Below are 20,717 nucleotides of genomic sequence, written 5' to 3' on the forward strand. Positions count from 1 at the left end.
CGTTCAGCTGGCCCACTGATCGCACAAGGGAGCGTGCGAAGGAGCATCGACAGGTTTGGGAAACATGCCTGCTCCAATTCTCTTTCTTGTGTCACGGAGACGGATGTGTGGTTTTATTAATACAGAGGCAAACAGCAAGCAACATGAATATCTGACATGACTGTTGCACAAACGCAGTTTAATGGGAAAAGTGTCAAACGTTTGAAGACAATACTGTCCTTCCTCGTAGCAGCTGCTATTGATCTTCAGCTTTGTGCTGTGGAGGATTTGGTAATGTGAAGCAAACTGCAAGACGCCTGGTACTTAAACAAAATAAAATACTTGTTGGGAGATTATTCAGACACAATCACTTAGCCAGTCGTTTACCCTACTGCCGACTGCTTACCTGATCTTTTCCTCAGTGAAGGCAACATATTTGTTACATTGTACAGGAAAAGATATTGATTATTCTATAATATCCCCAATGGTTTAAGTGAGAGTCGACCCAACTGGACCTCGTGTGAGGTTTTGGAGGTGGGTGGCGTGTAGTAAAGCATGGTCAAAGCTGCAGACGGGTCGGGAGGACTGAAGAGGGACAGTCATGGTCGCATACAATGTCATTGGTGACTTCTGTAAGAGTCGATTCAGTACTGAAATCTGATTGGAGGGATTCAAACACGGGGCCAGATAAACTACTTAGCGATGTTGTCCAGGTTAGGTGGATTGGCCATGCTAAAAAACAAAAAATGCCCCTTAGCGTCCACAGATGTGCAGATTAGATGGGGTTACGGAGATAGGGAGGGGGAGTGGACCTAGACAGGGTGCTCTTTCAGAGGGTCGGTGCAGACTCGATGGGCCGAATGGCCTCCCTCTGCACTGCAGGGATTCTATGGTTCTGATTTTTTGATTAAATCGCGGGAATAAGTCTGGAACCCACAACGGTCTGACTCCGAGGCAAGAGCGTTGCCGCTGAGCCATGGTTTACACCGAAGTGTGCGACACCAAAATTGGCGCCATTTTGCAAATCCCCCCCCTCCCCCAAAGTTTACAAAATGTCAAGTCGGCAAAACGTCAGGAATTTCTTCAAGAAAACCATGGGGGGTGGGGGGGGGGGGGGTGGATTTTCCGCACACTCCCCCTCACCTCCCATGGCGCGTTCCTCAGCAGCAGATGGTGACCTGTCGTTGGCCGGCGCCGTGATCTTCTGGACCTGTCGCTGTCAATGGGATTTGCCATTGAATCCACCCCGTGCCGCCGGGAAGCCCGGGGTGGGGGTTGGCCGTCGGCGGGGCTGGAAGACACCGTTGGCACGAACGGGCGGAAAATCCTCCTCAGTAGGTCTTCAAGCTGAAAGTAAGTGACATTTGAAAGATTAAATGTAGCCCAATGGATCACCTGCTAATTGGGCGAGCGCTGGAGTTATGCTGTGAGTGGAAATGCAAAAGGAAACAAGGCAGCTGAGAAATAAAATCCGCCCTGCAAAAAACAAATAATGGGATAGATGGCAAACTGTATGCTGTCACGGTACAAAACATTTTGGTCAATTATTTCCTGTTCCCTGACAATATGATGTCAACAAAGTTTGTTGAGAGCCGCTGTGCCTCATGAATGATTGGCTCAAATTCAAAAGGCAGGATTAATTTGGCCCTCTTGAAGGCGCAAAAAAACACAAGAAATCATTCCCACATTCCCTGTTCAGTCTTGTTGTTCATCAGCTGATCGCGGCCTGATTCAGGCACTCCTATGAATCATTTTGTTTCATATCATATTCTGTATGGGTGACACCCAACTGAGATTATAAAGAAGCTCACATGCCAATCCCCTGGAAAGACACATTCAATGAATTCTGCAATACTGCACACAAAACACAGTCAACATTACAATGGAGAAATCCATCTCTCACTCGGTTTCTTCTTCAAAGGAAGGCTTGCGTCTGTAAAGCTCCCTTCATTACTTCAAAACGGTGTCACAAAGCATTTCGCAACTGACAAAGTTATCTTTTTTTGAAGTGTAGTCACTGTTGTACAACTGCCATTTATCTCACACCGCTAATGTGATGGGATGTCCAAGACGGTATGGATGCACAGTGGCTAGCACCGCTGCCTCACAGCGCCAGGCAACATGCCTCAATGACTACCGCCCGGTGGCCCTGACGTCAGTTGTAATGAAGTTCTTTGAGAGGCTGATCATGAAGCGCATCACCTCCATACTCCCGGAACGCCTTGACCCACTTCAATTCGCACACCGTCGCAACCGGTCCACATCAGACGCCATTTCCCTGGCCCTACACTCATCCCTACAGCATCTTGAAAACAAGGACTCCTACATCAGACTCCTATTTATTGACTACAGCTCCGCCTTCAACACCATAATCCCAGCCAAGCTCATATCAAAGCTCCAAAACCTAGGACTTGGCTCCCCACTCTGCAACTGGATCCTTGACTTTCTGACCAACAGACCACAATCAGTAAGAATGAACACCAGCACCTCCTCCACAATAGTCCTCAATACCGGTGCCCCACAAGGCTGCATACTTAGCCCCCTACTCTACTCCCTGTACACACACGACTGTGTGGCAAAACTTGGTTCCAACTCCATCTACAAGTTTGCTGACGATACGACCATAGTGGGCCGGATCTCGAATAACGACGAGTCAGAATACAGGAGGGAGATAGATAACCTAGTGGAGTGGTGTAACGACAACAATCTCTCCCTCAATGCCAGCAAAACTAAAGAGCTGGTCATCGACTTCAGGAAGCAAAGTACTGTACACACCCCTGTCAGCATCAACGGGGCCGAGGTGGAGATGGTTAGCAGTTTCAAATTCCATGGGGTGCACATCACCAAAAATCTGTCCTGGTCCACTCACGTCGACGCTATCACCAAGAAAGCACAACAGCGCCTATACTTCCTCAGGAAACTAAGGAAATTCAGCATGTCCACATTAACCCTTGCCAACTTTTACAGATGCACTATAGAAAGAATCCTATCGGGCTGCATCACAGCCTGGTTTGGCAACTGCTCGGCCCAGGACCGCAAGGAACTTCAGAGAGTCGTGAATACCGCCCAGTCCATCACACGAACCTGCCTCCCATCCATGGACTCCATCTACACCTCCCGCTGCCTGGGGAAAGCGGGCAGCATAATCAAGGATCCCTCCCACCCGGCTTACTCACTCTTCCAACTTCTTCCATCGGGCAGGAGATACAGAAGTCTGAGAACACGGACGAACAGACTCAAAAACAGCTTCCCCACTGTCACCAGACTCCTAAATGACCCTCTTATTGACTGACCTCATTAACACTACACCCTGTATGCTTCATCCGATGCCAATGCTTATGTAGTTACATTGTATATCTTGTGTTGCCCTATTATGTATTCTCATGTATTTTCTTGTATTTTCTTGAATTTTGTTTAATTCCCTTTTCTCCCATGTACTGAATGATCTGTTGAGCTGCTTGCAGAAAAATACTTTATTTTTACTGTACCTCGGTACACGTGACAATAAACAAATCCAATCCAATCCAATCCAGGGACCCGGGTTCGATTCCAGCATCGGATGACCGTCTGTGTGGAGCCTGTACTTTCTCCCTGTGTCTGCGTGGGCTTCCTCCGGGTGCTCCACTTTCCTCCCACAGTCTAACGATTTGCGGGTCAGGTGGATTGGCCACGCTAAATTGTCCCTTAATGTCTAAAGATGTGAAGGTTAGGTGGGGTTATGAGAGGACCAAGGCACGGTGCTCTTTCAGAGGGTTGGTGCAGACTCGATGGGCTGAATGGCCTCCTTCTACACTGGAGGAATTCTATAGTTTTTTTATAGTTTTCAGGAACTTCACAGAAGTGTTAAGAAATGGAATTTCACACAGAACCAGGGAAGGATGTAGTAGGACATAAAGCGTGGCCACAGGGGTAGGTTTTAAGGAGCATTTTATGGAGCAAACATCAATCGAGTGATGTTGGAAGGAATTCTGTGAACTTAGGGTCTTGGCAACTGAAGTCGTAGCTACCCATGCTGGAGTCACTGAAGTGGAGATGCCGGCGTTGAACTGGGGTGAGCACAGTAAGAAGTCTTACAACACCAGGTTAAAGTCCAACAGGTTTGTTCCGAATCACTAACTTTCGGAGCACTGCTCCTTCCTCAGGTGAATCTGAGGAAGATTCACCTGAGGAAGGAGCAGTGCTCCGAAAGCTGGTGTTTGAAACAAACCTGTTGCACTTTAACCTGGTGTTGTAAGACTTCTTATGGAGCGATTGAAATCGGAAAGGCTCCAGTGCCCTGAATTAGAGGTCCGCAAATACCTTGAAGAGTTGTGGGGTTGGTGGACATTACTGAGATAGGCAGGGGCGAGGCCATGGAGGACAATTGAAAACAAGGACGAGGATTTTAAGGTCAAGACGTTGCTTGAGCAGGAGTCAATGTAGGTCAGTGAACACAGGGGTGAGAGGGGACAGCACTCTCCGACAAGCGGTGAATGAATAGTGATGTAAAACAGTGGCAGGGTCAGACAGAGTCAGCATGGATTACGAAGGGGAAATCATGCTTGACAAATCTATTGGAATTCTTCAAGGATGTACCTGGTCGAGTTGACAAGGAGGAGCCAGTGGATGTGGTTTGGTTTGGACTTTCAGAAGGCTTTCGACAAAAGTCCCACATAAAGAGATTAGTGTGTAAAATTAAAGTGCATGGGATAGGGATTGTGTATTGATTGAGGTGGCTGGAAAACTGGTTGGCAGACAGGAAACAAAGTGGTGGAATAAACGGCTATTTTTCCAGATAGCAGGCGTTGGCTAGTGGGGTGGCACAGGGATAGTCGCTGGGACCCCAGCTATCCCCGGAATGGATGGCAGGACTGACGTATAAGGAGATCGAGTCGGTGAGGGTTGTATTCGCTGGAGTTCAGAAGAATGAGGGGGGGGGGGGGGGGGGATCTCATTGAAACCTATAAAATTCTATTTTTAAAATAAATTTAGAGTGCCCAGTTATTTTTTTCCCCAATCAAGGGGCAATTTCGCGAAGCCTGCACATCTTTTTGGGTTGCGGGGGATGAGACCCGAGCAGACAAGGGGAGAATGTGCCAACTCCACACCGCACTCCACACCAGGGCTGCGATCGAACCCGGGTCCCTGGCGCCGTGAGGCAGCAGTGCTAACCACCGCACCACCTGAAACCTACAACATGAATGAAAATGAAAAAATGAAAATCGCTTATTGTCACGAGTAGGCTTCAATGAAGTTACTGTGAAAAGCCCCTAGTCGCCACATTCCGGCGCCTGTCCGGGGAGGCTGGTACGGGAATCGAACCGTGCTGCTGGCCTGCTTGGTCTGCTTTAAAAGCCAGCGATTTAGCTCAGTGAGCTAAACCAACCCCTGGGGCCCCTGGCCCCTGGGACATTCTAACAGGGCTAGACAGGACGGATGCAAGAAGGATCCCAATGGTGGGAGTGTCCAGAACTAGGGGTCACAGTCGTAGGATATGGGGTAGAACATTTAGGACAGAGATGGAGAGAAATTTCTTCACCCAAAGAGTGTGGGTCTGTGGAATCCGTTACTGCAGAAAGTAGTTGAGGCCAAAACACATGTTTTCAAGAAGCAGGTAGATATGGCACTTAGGGTGAAGGGGGTCAAAGGATATGGGGGGGAAGACGGTATCAGGCTATTGAGTTGGATGATCAGCCCTGATCATAAAGAATGGTGGAGCAGGCTCGAAGGGCCGAATGGCCTCCTCCTGCTCCTATTTTCTTAGTTTCTGTTTTTCTATGAATGGTGAGGACAGAAAGAGCTTTGTTTCCTTGTCGGAAGATCCGGAGATTTGAAACACTCCAAAAAGAACAGAAACACATCTGAAGAGTGAATGTGTTCGTGTTAAAAAGGGACTCGCAATGGAGGATCCTGGCCGAGGTGCCATGGTTGTGATGGGAATGCGGAGTTCCCTGTTGGGGGCGGGATGGCGGGAAAGCACTCCAAATCTTCCAGCGCCAACTCTATTAATTATGCATCCGGGTGTTTCACCCCAAATTCAGTGGCGGCACAAGCCCGGACGGCGTATTGTCTGCCATCTTATCCAGACGCCATGTTGGAAAGGTGCTCAACAGCATTATTGACCCACTATTGGAGAAAGAAGGTGGACAACCTGAAAATGAAGATGGATCTTCAGGAACACTCTGGAGCCGAAAGATGGACCTCCTGAGAACGAAGATGGGTCACACATGAGTCTGGAATGTGAACTCCCTCCAGGACACCTAATCTGCGCGGTCCCCCAATCCACCGCTGTGATGTTCCAGGGCCCAGGGTTATGAGCGACTTTCACCCTGAGCTCCGCAGGCAGCTCCAGGCACTGTTACATGAGTCTCGACATCTGCGGGCCACATTGTTCCAAACGTGTTGCATGCCGGCATCCAGGAGAATCTGGTATGTGCGGGGGCGGGGCAGGTTGAGGCCTTCGTCTCCGCATCCCTTTAACGGGTTACAAATGAGGTTCGCACCGACCTTTGGCCGATTTTCCGGCCTGCCTCGGCAGGCACCAGCGGACCATCTCACTGTCACTCAACGTCACGTGAAACCGATTTCTGGGCCCTTCTCCATAATCTCTCCCCCCCCCCCCCCCGACCCTCGACCCTCGACCCCCGACCCCCTGCCATCAAAGCCGCTGGGGACTTGGGATAATTCCCGCTCACTGTGTCTAATTGCCTGACTACATTGTTGCCCTGGCCACAGATGAATAGTTTCTTTTTTCTTAAAATAAATTTAGAGTATCCAATTCTCTTTTTTCCCAAATAGGGGGCAATTTAACGTGGATAATCCGCCTAACTAACACATCTTTGGGTTGTGGGTGTGAGACGCACACACACACACACACACACAGGGAGAATGTGCAAACTGTACACGGACAGTGACCCGGGGCCGGGATCGACCCCGGGTCCTCAGCGTCGCAGGCTAACCACTGTGCCATCGTGCCACCCCGCAGAGGAATATTTTCAACTGAATTCTGGGACAATAGTCTCTGTTTATGATTATCCTGTTAAATTAACCACTAATGACCTACAGAACACAGCAGAATATGAAAATGTGAGATCTTGGTGGAACACTTGAGGCAGGCATTGATGACTTTGCCACTGAGATACAAATAAGAGAGGCACTTGACAGTTTAAATACAGGTTACTTTTCTCGCAGTGTCATGTTCTGACATAGGGTGCTAAGAGAAAACGCACCGATGTCCCAGATCTGCCATCAAATTAGTATCAATATTGTGCAATATTGCAGCACTTGTGTTATCTCAGTAAGTGCCGCAGTCTGCATTATTCCATTGCAAAGGGACAACACACCTTGGCTGTGCGGAAGGTGAGAATGAGCAGCTGATGAATACTGACGTGCAGGATTGGAATAAACACAATGAGGTGTGACTAGCATGCAAGATGATTTGCTTTCCACAGGAGGTTGAGCGAAAGGGAGAGAAAGGGGGGGGGGAGAAAAAGATATGATGGAACGATGAAAAGATTAGCAAGGAAGCATCCACTTGTAAATTTTCCCTTACGCCCCAGACCATCCATTGATACGTCAGCATCCTACTTGCGCAAGGAATTCAAAGCATAATGTAATAACCCTAGGTTAGAAAAATGATCATCGACAATCTTCAATTTCAAAGCTCATTTGATTAGTTTCAAAATGTGCAAAATTCGCTATACCCCACAGGATTTTTGAATTGAAAACGTTGCTAAATATTTTACCAAGAATGAGTTGCGTACTCCATGGTTGCATGTTCGATTTTTGGATTGAGGGAGACACAGAAAATACAGCACTGATCGTTGGCATACTCACTTCTAACTCCAAGGTAAAAACAGTCCAGTTTAATCTTATTTTCCCTCACTCAGCAATTAATCTTTTACAATTAAGGGGCAATTTAGCGTGGCCAATCCACCGATCCTGCACATCTTTGGGGTGTGGGGGACCAAACCCACGCAAACACGGGGAGAATGTGCAAACTCCACACGGGCAGTGACCCCGGGCCGGGATCGAACCTGGGTCCTCGGCGCCGTGAGGCCGCAGTGCGAACCACTGCACCGCCGTGCTGCCCCATATTTTAATAATTAATGGAGAAAATGAGACAAAACAATTTCACACATTTCTCTTGAAAAAAACAACAATAGCATAATTTAAAGGACACTGTGAAAGGGCAAAGAAATTATGTCAGAGTAGGTGGAGCCAGTTGGAGACACAGGCCACCACTAGTGGGATGGTCCAAGCTTTGTAAAATTAGAATTTCCATTGTCATTTTGTTCCAAAATCTGTAACGACTGATAATGTTTCAAAAGAAATTTTAACTTCCAGTTATTTGCTGATAAAGATTTCACGTTTTAAAACTTTGACTGCAACAAATATCTAAAAGCACTATTGACAAAACACTGTTTTCTTTTTGTGGGTAACTTATACTTTGAACAACAGAAAGAACATTCCCCTTTTATACTTATCACCTGTCACATTTTTCACAGAATTACAGTCCGGATAGGAAACAGTACACAGTTGATTCCCATATCTAATTGGTTCCCGAATCCCAATTTCACTGAATACTAACTTTGAGTGACCGTCTCCAACTGCTTTCCTCAATTTTTGGAGAGTTCCTTAAATCAACCACCAACAGTAAAGCTTGTTCCAATTTCTTCCCTCGGTGATTTCAGGACAAATCTCCTTGGCTGTGGGATGCATCTCTTCAACTAGACACCTTCTGAACCGGCTGCGGTAGCGTGCAAAGGCAAGCAACCTCTTCTCTCAGCTGGATACACAGAGCACTGCTGTCTGTGACATTCATTGATCCGTAGAGAAGCCTGTCACCTGATCTCAAAAATAGCTTTCCTGCCCTCTTTGCCATTGCAATAGCAGCGTGAAACACATTGCCCTTACATCTAGACAAGAAATGGTATCTTGTAAGTAAATGGTCAGTTTACAGTGCAACTGTTTACAATCCAATAACCACAACACCTTTCTTGGACTTTGGGAGACTCGGTGGGATTCTCCTACACTCCCCCCCCCCCCCCCCCCGCCCCCCCCCCCCTCCCCGGCCGGGTCGGAGAATCCTTGGTGGGGCGGCGTGAATCTGGACCTGCTGCTCCGATGCCGGCTGCTGAATTCTGCGGAGCCGAGTTTAAGGTGGGGGCGGGGATCACGCCATGCCGGTCGGGGGCCGTTGGCAGCGGCCCCCCCCGGCAATTCTCCGGGCCCTGATAGGCCGAGCGCCCGTCGTTTCCTGGCCAGTCCCGCCGGAGTGAAATGGACATGGCCCATCACGGCGGGACCTGGCTTGTAGGCCGGCTAGATGAGTGGGTCCAATGTGCTTGGGAATGAACATTATCAAGTGTTCTGCTGGATGAACAATAAAAACTATTTGAAAACCTGAAGGAAAATGGCAGCACTCATTCTTCCTCACGATATGTTTTCTGAAAGTGTATCTGAGCCAAATACACTCTATCCTCATTCCTAAAAACGTCCTCGACCATCACATTCAATTAGTTTGATCACTATCAGGTACCATGGTAAGTATGGACCTTACCATGAGCATTGCTGAAGAAGCAGATACAGCAGTGCCTTGGGCCATTGTACTATGCCAGATGCGCTATGTCGATGCCAGTTGTTTCCCCCCCCACCCCCCCCCACCCCACCCCCGCCCCCCGCCCAGGTTATACCAATGTTTATTTTCCGCAAGAGACTGGAAGACCTGCAGTGGGGGCCATCGTCAAGGTTCAGCGCAACGCCTGAAGAATGCTTGCTGAAGAACGCGAAGGTTAATAGCCGATTCTCTGAGCACTTCATTCCACGGAATGTGTCACTTCCACCGGCTCTGTGATTTGTGTCCCACATCTAAAGCATTTTCTGTTGACCTTGCGGGGTCAAACATAAGCTGTGGAGTTCGATGGTAAATGCTGCCGCACTGAAAATGCCTAATATCCTGTGCAGCTAAGTCATTGACAGCGACAAAAGGAGGATGTCAGGCTGTTTAAGGAGCAGGCTGTGTTTAATGGAAGTCTCCCCTGTCCTCTGCCACCATTCATTATAAAGGAAAGGGATACTGCACAATCTTGGGCTGGTGTCAGATATTCATTTATAGTCCAGATTGGCACTGTTAATGGCTGTTTACTTTATTGTAGACCTGTCATGCTCCCAATAAATTGTATCCCGGTAGGAGGTGGGTGTGCGAGCTTCTTTTCTGTTATCACTCCCCCTGCCCTTGTCACTTCAACTCTCAACATGTTTCTGTCAATACAAGGCTCATGCATGGGGAAGGATGGGTGAAAACCTCACTAATGTAGCCTCTGTTGAACTATTCGATTTGATCTCACAGTAAACTAAGGCTGCGCCTAAGGTTATCAATTTTTTCCTTGCCGCAGCCTCGTAGATCAATTAATCAATAGGCAGATAAATCATTACAGCACTATCCTGTTCATATATATTTCAAAACACACTGCCCCTGTTGCCTGATTGCTTGTATTTCTCAAAGATTAGTTTTGAATCTTTACAGCAGATTTATGTTGCTGACTGTATCCCTTACAGCTTCATAACGGCCGAGATCAATGTATTCAATCTCACTGAGATTACCTGCACACCAATGCTTTGTTTGGAGAGAATATAAAGAGATATTCAGTCAGACAGATTCAACGCTTCAAATTTCCCAATGGTGGTTCCAGTACCAGCCTCACCGAACAGGTGCCGGAATGTGGCGACTAGCGGCTTTTCACAGTAACTTCATTGAAGCCTACTCGTGACAATAAACGATTATTACTATGTCATGGTTTCGAAATGTGACAACGCTATGTTGGGCAACGTATTTAGTGAATGCAGTTACCGACGAAATAATTTGGGCATTTGCAACATTTTTAAATGGTGGTCATTGCTCTTTGCTCAAGCTTTCAAAAACTGACATGTTTAAAAAAGAAAGAACTGAACGTGTGGCTCTGAAGAAGGAATCTGCCTTTCGTAGGCAGGGAAAATAAGACTGCACATTTATCTCCGCCGCCGGAAAGGTGTGACGACGCAGCAGAATGTTTAACCCGTTTTCAGTATTTATTTTTTTGGAAGGAGTCAGAGTTCAAAGTTAAAACTCACAAGGGGGAGACATCCTTCTCTTTGCCCTGTGACAAACTATCTGATGTTCCGCATAAGTGGGCGTTTTACTCCTTCCAGAGGAACGCTGTCATCGACAGCAACAAGGAAACATGCCTTCTGTTTAAACTGAAGCACGTTCTGGATTACAGGCCCACCTATGGTAGAGTACCCAATTATTATTTTTTTCCCAATTAAGGGGCAATTTAGTGTGGCCAATCCACTGTAGCCATCTCAGATGGCCACCTGCAAAGGATCATGGGAATTATGGCCAACCCAGGACTCAGACATACTCAGAGCTTGTGTGTGTATTTGCAACCCAGATAGCTAGACACGACCGAAACCCCCGCTCGTTTGCATTCTAATGGTCCATTTCCCCAGAACAAAAGAACTGTACTCAGGTAACCGATACAGATGCAGACTAACCGGCGCCACTCCCTTTGCCAAAAAAGCCCAAACAGCCACGGTCAATGACCGCTCAGGACACGCCCAGCCATCAAGGCACCTGCCCCTTTATTGGCCAAAATCGAAGGCAGTGATCGAAGCCTGTCAAATTATTGGGTCCAAAGTTAAGGACTGCCACAAAGAGCGTGAAATCCCAAAGGGATACAAAGAGACACGGCCATGTGTTCGGTCTCTCTTGGCCCCGGCCTACGCCTAAAACCAAGTGTAGCATTACGACCAGAAGACAAGTTCAAGACCAACGATCGCTACCAGACGGATGAGCCCAACAGAAACGAAGCCACTTCTTCTACCCAGCCACGCAAGATCTGAACAAAGGCTTTGTTCATCTGCAAAGAGCCGGTTGCCCTAAAGTTAAGTGTAGGTTATTGTAGTTGTTAGGTGCAGTTTAACTTGTAGTGTTTAATGTTGCATGTCGAAGTAATCCTAGTGTATAAATAAACTATCTTTGAACTTGAACTGACTAACTGGTTGTTTGGTCTTTGATCAATATCCGGTAAAGCCTTGTGGTGGTATCATTTGATACCTGGCGGGGCAGCACGGTGGCGCAGTGGTTAGCATTGCTGCCTATGGCGCTGAGGACCTGGGTTCGAATCCCGGCTCTGGGTCACTGTCCGTGAGGAGTTTGCACATTCTCCCCGTGTCTGCGTGGGTTTCACCCCCACAACCCAAAGATGTGCAGGATCGGTGGATTGGCCATGCTAAATTGCCCCTTAATTGGAAAAAATAATTGGGTACTCTAAATTTATAAAAAAAAAATTAAAAAAATTTGATACCTGGCGACTCTGAAAAGCAATGTTATCATTAATAACTGCCATATCTAGTTAATTTGGCAACATTATTGGTGACGCTGGTGGTATTCCACTCATTAAAAAGAGCAACACTACCTAACCTGCACATCTTTGGGTTGTGGGGGTGAAACCCAAGCAGACAAGGAGAGAATGTGCAAACTCCTCACGGACAGTGACCCAGGGTCGGGATTCGAACCCGGGTCCTCAGCGCCGTAGTCCCAGTGCTAACCAGTGCGCCACGTGCCGCCCTGGGCCCACTTATGGTAGCGTAAACATTGCATTGTGCCGGTCTGCAGACTTCGGCGGAGGCTGGGCTGCGACCTCGATTACAAGGCAAAGATTCCGTGGGCGACACGTTAGCACAGTGGTTAGCACTGTTGCTTAACAACGCCAGGGTCCCAGGTACGATTCTCGGCCTTGGGTCAATGTCTGTGCGGAGTCTGCACGTTCTCACCGTGTCTGCGTGGGTTTCCTCCGGGTGCTCCAGTTTCCTCCCCCAATTCCCGAAAGACGTGTTGTTAGGTGAATTGGACATTCTGAATTCTCCCTCCGTGTACCCGTGTGCCCGAATGTGGCGACTCGGGGCTTTTCACAGTAACTTCATTGCAGTGTTAATGTGAGCCTACTTGTGATAATAAAGATTATTATTATTGAGATTCAACATTAGGGTCAACAAAGAGAAACAAAAAAGTAAAGAGTATTTGCAGTGATCAAAAACCGTGAATGAATTCCTTTCATAAGATGTCCAAAGATGTGCGGGTTAGGTGGATTGGCCATGCTAAATTGCCCGTAGTGTCCTAAAAAAGTAAGGTTAAGGGCGGGGGGGGGGGGGTTGTTGGGTTACGGGTATGGGGTGGATACGTGGGTTTGAGTAGGGTGATCATTGCTCGGCACATCATCGAGGGCCGAAGGGCCTGTTCTGTGCTGCACTGTTCGATATGTTCTATAAATTCATGGAGAGGTACATAATATGACTTATTACATATATATTCATAGACAGTCCACAGCATTATGCAGGGTGAGTTCAAGATTTTACTGGTTAAACAGGTTGTCCGGAGTGATAAACTGAATTAATTTCGGACAAATAAATGTGTGACGTGCTGAGGGACAGTGACATTTTTTCAATGGCTGTTGGAAAATGGAGGAATGGTGTTTGGAAATTGTCCGCTTCATCATTCCTTTTACACAGAAAATAGAAGCAGGAGGAGGCCATTCGGCCCTTTGAGACTGCTCTGCCATATAGTGCGATAATGGCTGATCATCAAGTTCAATACCCTGATCCCACCTTCCCCCCATATCCCTTGATCCCTTTAGCATCAAGAGATATATCCAATTCCTTTAAATTACACAATGTTTTGGCCTCAACTACTTTCTGTGGTGGTGAATTCCACAGATTCACCACTCTCTCCGGGTGAAGACATTTCTCCTCACCTCAGTCCTAAAAGGTTTACCCCTTACCCTCAAACTATGACCTCCTGCTTCTGGACTCCCTCCCCATCGGGAACGTTCCTTCTGAATCTACCCAGTCTAATCCCGTTCAGTGGTGATGAGTTGTGCTTCATTTCATTTTGGTTTTACTAGAAATCAAAGTTTCCCTTGATTAGTAAGGGGTCAGGGGTTAGGGAGAGAAGGCAGGAGAATGGGGATGAGAAACATAGCAGCCATGATTGAATGGCGGAGCAGACTCAATGGGCCGAATGGCCTAATTCTGCTCCTATGTCTTATGGCCTGTAACTGGTGAGCAATCCGCTCTCTTAGTGCTGAATAGGAAGCATATGATTAAATTCTGGGCAAGTTTGAGTTTGATAAGTTTTTGGTTGTTTGAAGAAAGGCATAAAGAAAGATCTTGAATTTGTATAGCAACTTTCAGCTTCTCTGTCCATCCGAAATCACATGACAGCCAGATAAGTATTGTTGACTTGTGGTCAGTGTTGTGATGTAGGAAAGGGGACCTCGAAGGTTGTGCGTTATTTGGTTCAGTTTGATCGGGCAGCCAAGATCAGAGGCAAGGATGCAGAACGTTTGTCAACAGCCATACTTGATAGTTACAGTCTTACCACCTTATCGTGCCTCAGTTCTCTGCCCAAAGGCGGACCCTCTGCAATTATTCACTGAACCATGGCAACGTGCCATGATTTGTTTTTGAACGAAGGGTTAGGGTGCCGGAACAGTCCCTGAGTCCGCCTCGGCCAGAACGGGAGATCGAATCCCGTGATGTTGGCATTAATCTGAACAACACACTAGGTGCCTGGCCAACTGAACTAACCAGCCCTGCCTTGAGGAGATTGTCAACTTTTTTTAAAAATCCTCCAAGTGGAAATTGATTCCATTACATTAATTTCGCAAGACATCCACGGGAATTAGAAAACAAAGATATATCAACGAGAACAATCTCCTCGTTCATTTTTAAGGTCACTGTGGGTCCAAAAATAAACCATTTCCATTCCTTTAAGAGCTTTGAAAATGCTTCTTAACTATTTTGGCACTTTCTGGCATTCTGACCAGCACATTAATGTCTGTTCGCTATGCAACCAACTCTACCCAGATATGAAGTCTCTTTGCAACAGGAGGAGGTCAGGGTGCTCTAAAGCTGCATTTATGTTCCTCTCTGACCTTCAGAAAAAGCAGTTTCATTTTACCCCTGACTCCAAGAAGTTGTATTGTAAGCATCAGTCAGGACCTAGCCTCATTTAGATTGGTGAAGGCGGCATGTTCCCTTTGGTGCTTTGCCCTATGCTATACCTGCAGCGTTAAAGCCCACCTCGTCGAACATAGAGGGCATCAGTCATTCATGAGGTTGCTCCTGTCCTGTTTAAGTAGGATTGGCCACCCTGCTGGATTAGCCTGTAGTCCACAGGAATAGGATCGGATTTATACTGTTGTCGCTTATACTGGCTGTGAGGGCGGGGGGGATGGAGCAGTGGGGCTGGCTAGAGAGCCAGCGATAGGTGGAGGTTGACAAAGATGCTGTGGACAGAAAGACAAAGGGAAACGCAAATGGTGGTGATTAAGGATAAGAAGGGTGCTGATCGGGAACGCATTAAGAGATCAGAATGTATCGGGCAGCATGGTGGCCTAGTGGTTAGCACATCCGCCTCACGGCGCTGAGTTCCCAGGTTCGATCCCGGCTCTGGGTCACTGTCCGTGTGGAGTTTGCACATTCTCCCTGTGTCTGTGTGGGTTTCGCCCCCACAACCCAAAAATGTGCAGAGTAGGTGGATTGGCCATACTAAATTGCCCCTTAATTGGAAAAAATAATTGGGTAATCTAAATTTTTTTAAAAAAGAGATCAGAATGTATCAATGGCAGAACCAGCCCCGCTGTGCCATGCCCCTCCCACACTGTTATGGGTGGCACGGTAGCACAGTGGTTAGCACTGTTGCATCACGACGCCAGGGACCCTGATTCGATTCCCGGCCTGGGTCGATATCTGTGCGGCGTCTGCACGTTTTCCCTGTGTCTGCGTGGGTTTCCTCCGGGTGCTCCGGTTTCCTCCCACAAGTCCCGAAAGAAGTGTTGTTAGGTGAATTGGACATTCTGAATTCTCTCTCCGTGTACCCGAACAGGCGCCGGAATGTGGCGACTAGGGGCTTTTCACAGTAACTTCATTGTGGTGTTAATGTAAGCCTACTTGTGACAAGAAAGATTATTATTATTAGAAGTGGCAGCAGTGAGCAGGTCATGCTCCCTGTACGTAAACTTAAAAACAAAAGTCTGGATGCTAAAATGCAAACTATTTTGCTCTGCCTGTTTACTTAGGCCTGAGTAAACAGACAGAGTTTAATCCTGTGTGTAGTATAGGATTAATGCTGCCGGACTGATTTCACAACCTAGCATTTTCACAGTGGGACACCTGTCACTTCACAGTTTGATTGACAGCTCCAAGTTGCAGAAATGTATTTGATGTGAAGGTGTAACTAAAATTGCTTGTTGTTGTTAGGGATCAGGTTGTTGAAGGAATTTAGATGTGGTGAATGGGGTTTTAGCAATTAAATAGTGAATCCATCAACAGACACTTTGAACTTTATTTTATTTCCTTTCCGCAAAGGTCCTGAGATCTGCCCATGGTGGATACTGGGTGAGTTGGCATGAGGGGCAACGGGTGGCGCATGGGGGATATGCAGTGGCACAAGTTGGCTTATAGGCTATAAAGGGCCATGGGGAGGGGGGGGGCTGAGTGGAGAGGCATTGGGTGGCATGAATGGAATGAGGGGCCATCGTCGGGGGGGATGTGTGGTGATAGGAGGTGGCATGTGTTGGCATGCCGGGAGCATAGGGAGTGTGTGGGAGGTGAGTGGGTGTGAGCGGGCGAGGGGCGATATTTGCTTCATTGTCTTTGGTTTGCAGCTGGGACAAAACTTTGGATCAGTGGGGTAGGCCTTTCACCCGGCCCGTCTTCGCACAGCACCCCTCTCCCGTCTCCACACCGGGCCCATCTCCACACCCGGCCCATCTCCACACCGGGCCCATCTCCACACACGGCCCATCTCCACACCGGGCCCATCTCCACACCGGGCCCATCTCCACACCGGGCCCATCTCCACACCCGGCACGTCTCCACACCCGGCCCATCTCCACACCGGGCCCATCTCCACACCCGGCCCATCTCCACACCGGGCCCATCTCCACACCGGGCCCATCTCCACACCCGGCCCATCTCCACACCGGGCCCGTCTCCACACCCGGCCCGTCTCCACACCCAGCCCGTCTCCACACCCGGCCCATCTCCACACCCGGCCCGTCTCCACACCCGGCCCGTCTCCCATCTCCACACCCGGCCCATCTCCACACCGGGCCCGTCTCCACACCCGGCCCGTCTCCACACCCAGCCCGTCTCCACACCCGGTCCATCTCCACACCCGGCCCGTCTCCACACCCGGCCCGTCTCCCATCTCCACACCCGGCCCATCTCCACACCGGGCCCGTCCCCACACCCGGCCCATCTCCACACCCGGCCCATCTCCACACCGGGCCCGTCCCCACACCCGGCCCATCTCCACACCCGGCCCATCTCCACACCGGGCCCGTCCCCACACCCGGCCCGTCTCCACACCCAGCCCGTCTCCCATCTCCACACCCGGCCCATCTCCACACCCGGCCCATCTCCACACCCGGCCCATCTCCACACCCGGCCCATCTCCACACCCGGCCCATCTCCACACCCGGCCCATGTCCACACCCGGCCCGTCTCCCATCTCCACACCCAGCCCATCTCCACACCCGGCCCATCTCCACACCCGGCCCATCTCCACACCCGGCCCATGTCCACACCGGCCCGTCTCCACACCCGGCCCATCTCCACACCCGGCCCATCTCCACACCCGGCCCATCTCCACACCCGGCCCGTCTCCACACCCGGCCCATCTCCACACCCGGCCCGTCTCCCATCTCCACACCCGGCCCATCTCCACACCCGGCCCATGTCCACACCCGGCCCGTCTCCCATCTCCACACCCGGCCCATCTCCACACCGGGCCCATCTCCACACACGGCCCATCTCCACACCCGGCCCATCTCCACACCCGGCCCATCTCCACACCCGGCCCGTCTCCCATCTCCACACCCGGCCCATCTCCACACCCGGCCCATCTCCACACCCGGCCCATGTCCACACCGGCCCGTCTCCACACCCGGCCCGTCTCCCATCTCCACACCCGGCCCATCTCCACACCGGGCCCATCTCCACACCCGGCCCGTCTCCACACCCGGCCCGTCTCCCATCTCCACACCGGGCCCATGTCCACACCCGGCCCATGTCCACACCTGCCCGTCTCCACACCCGGCCCGTCTCCACACCGGGCCCGTCTCCACACCCGGCCCGTCTCCACACTCAGCCCGTCTCCACACCCGGCCCATCTCCGCACCCGGCCCATCTCCACACCCGACCCATCTCCACACCCGGCCCATGTCCACACCTGCCCGTCTCCACACCCGGCCCGTCTCCACTCCCCGCCCATCTCCACACCCGGCAGCCATTCTGCTGCCCTGGAGCTGTTCCCGGGGCAGTGGGAATGACCCCTGTTAATTCCCTCCCCCTCCACACAAGGATAATATGACCACCCAGGGCATTTTCTCCTGAGTCGCGTTTATGGAGTTGGGAATTTCCCGACTCGGGAATGGAAATTCAGGCCAAAGGCTTACTTTCCAACTAACTGTTGGTGTACTGTCAGGCTATTAAACTGTACAGACAGGGTAGAGAGACAGAGAGAGAGACAGGGAGAGAAAGAGAGACACAGCGAGACAGAGAGAGAGAGAGACAGAGAGAGAGAGAGACAGAAAGAGAGACACGGAGAGACAGAGGCAGAGAGAGACAGAGAGAGACAGAGAGAGAGACAGAGACAGAGAGAGACACAGAGAGAGACACAGAGAGAGAGAGAGAGAGAGAGAGAGAGAGAGATAAAGAGAGGGAGAGACAGAGAAAGAGAGACACAGAGAGACGGAGAGAGAGAGACGGAGAGAGAGACAGAGAGAGAGAGACAGAGAGACAGAGAGAGAGAGATGAGAGAGGGAGAGACAGAGAGAGAGAGACACAGGGACAGGGACAGAGAGAGACGGGGAGAGAGAGACAGAGAGAGAGAGAGAGAGACCGAGAGATGAGAGAGAGGCAGACAGAGATTCAGTGAGTGAGAGAGATAGAGACAGAGACAGCGAGAAAGAGACAGAGAGATAGAGAGACAGAGAGACAGAGACAGAGAAAGAGAGGCAGATAGAGGGGTAGTGAGTGAGAAGGACAGACAGAGACAGAGAGAGGAAGAGAGAAACAAGTTCGGCAGGTTGAGGGGTTTCGGGCTGGAGGACTTGTCTAAAAGTTAGAGCCACACCTGCTGGAAGTGAAATTTAAAAAAACACTTCAATATATAAAAGAAGTCTGAAACTCTCTTCCACTGGCAATTGATGCAAATCAATTGTTAATTTTAAACCAGTGGTTGATAAATTATTGCTAACCAAAGGTATTGAGGGATAGGGGCAAAGATAGGAGATGGAGTTTGATCGCAGATCAATCATGATCTCTTTGAAAGGCAGAACAAGCTCGAGGGGAAATGGCCAACTCCTGTTCCTCTGTTCCCAGGATGACCATGCCAGGTAACCAATGATGGGTCATGTGACAAAACCTCCAACAACCCCTATAACTGGAGTTGGCAACCCTGTGAATAAGATACCTCACCATAAATGTCCTTTTTCTTATAGCGAGTGTCTTGTTCCATCAGTGACAATGTATTTAATTTAACCGCCAACAAATAAGGATTATTATGATTATTATTATCGTGAGTAGAAATAATTTAAACCTCTTCCAACCACCTCTTCTTTGCCTCCAAGCCCCTGTGCAGGACTTGAGGCTGACACACTGGGGCAGGATTGAGAAAATACAGTTTTGTTGGAGGTGCCATCTTCAGGGTGACACGTGAAACTGAGATGATAATAATGATAATCTTTATTATTGTAACAAGTAGGCTTGCACCGCAACAAAGTTACTGTGAAAAGCCCCTAGTCGCCACACCTTGGCGCCTGTTCGGGTACACATGAGAATTCAGAATGTCCAAATCAACTAACAGCACGTCTTTCGGGATTTGAGGGAGGAAACCGGAGCACCCGGAGGAAGCTCACGCAGACACGGGGAGAATGTGCAGACTACGCACAGATAGTGATCCAAGCCGGGAATCAAAACCAGGTCCCTGGTGCTGTGAAGCAACAGTGCTAACCACTGTTTCCTGCCTGTTCCGATTGATGCTAAAATCCTATGGCATTGGTATTCCCCCAGCATCCTGGCCAACATCAATCCCACAATTAACACCACTTAAAGCAAATTAACTAATCAGTTATTTCATTGCTGTTTGTGGCACTTTGCTGTGTACAAATTAACTGTTATATTAGCTGACATAACAACAATGGCAACTCTTTGGAAGTAATCATTCATTGGCCATAAAGTGCTTTGCAATGTCTCGAGATAGAAATAAAGACTTGCATTTATGTGGAGCCTTTCACAGCCACAGGACATTCCAATACACCTTACAACCAATGAAGTGCTTTTGCAATGCAGGAAACGCATCAACCAATTTGCGCACAGCAAGCTCCCACAGATAGCAGTGTGACAATTGTTATATTACCACTACTGGTAATATATTATATTCTTTGCCTTTTCCTCGATATCCTCCTGGATAGCCAGATATGTAGTGTTGACAAAGAATATACAAATAAGAATATTGAATCAAAACTAATTTATTTAACACTAAACTAAATGGAGTTCGCACACTCTACAGAGTTACAGATAATAAACTAGTGATACTGAATGTGTAGTACAGTATTCAATATTCTATCAAACTAATAAACTCCACTATGACTAGATCACGCGCTATATTTCTCTATTCAACTTTCACTCTGATATCTTCATGTTCTCCT

The sequence above is a fragment of the Scyliorhinus canicula genome, chromosome 22 (genome assembly GCF_902713615.1).
Source record: "Scyliorhinus canicula chromosome 22, sScyCan1.1, whole genome shotgun sequence".
NCBI classification, from domain to species: Eukaryota; Metazoa; Chordata; class Chondrichthyes; order Carcharhiniformes; family Scyliorhinidae; genus Scyliorhinus; species Scyliorhinus canicula.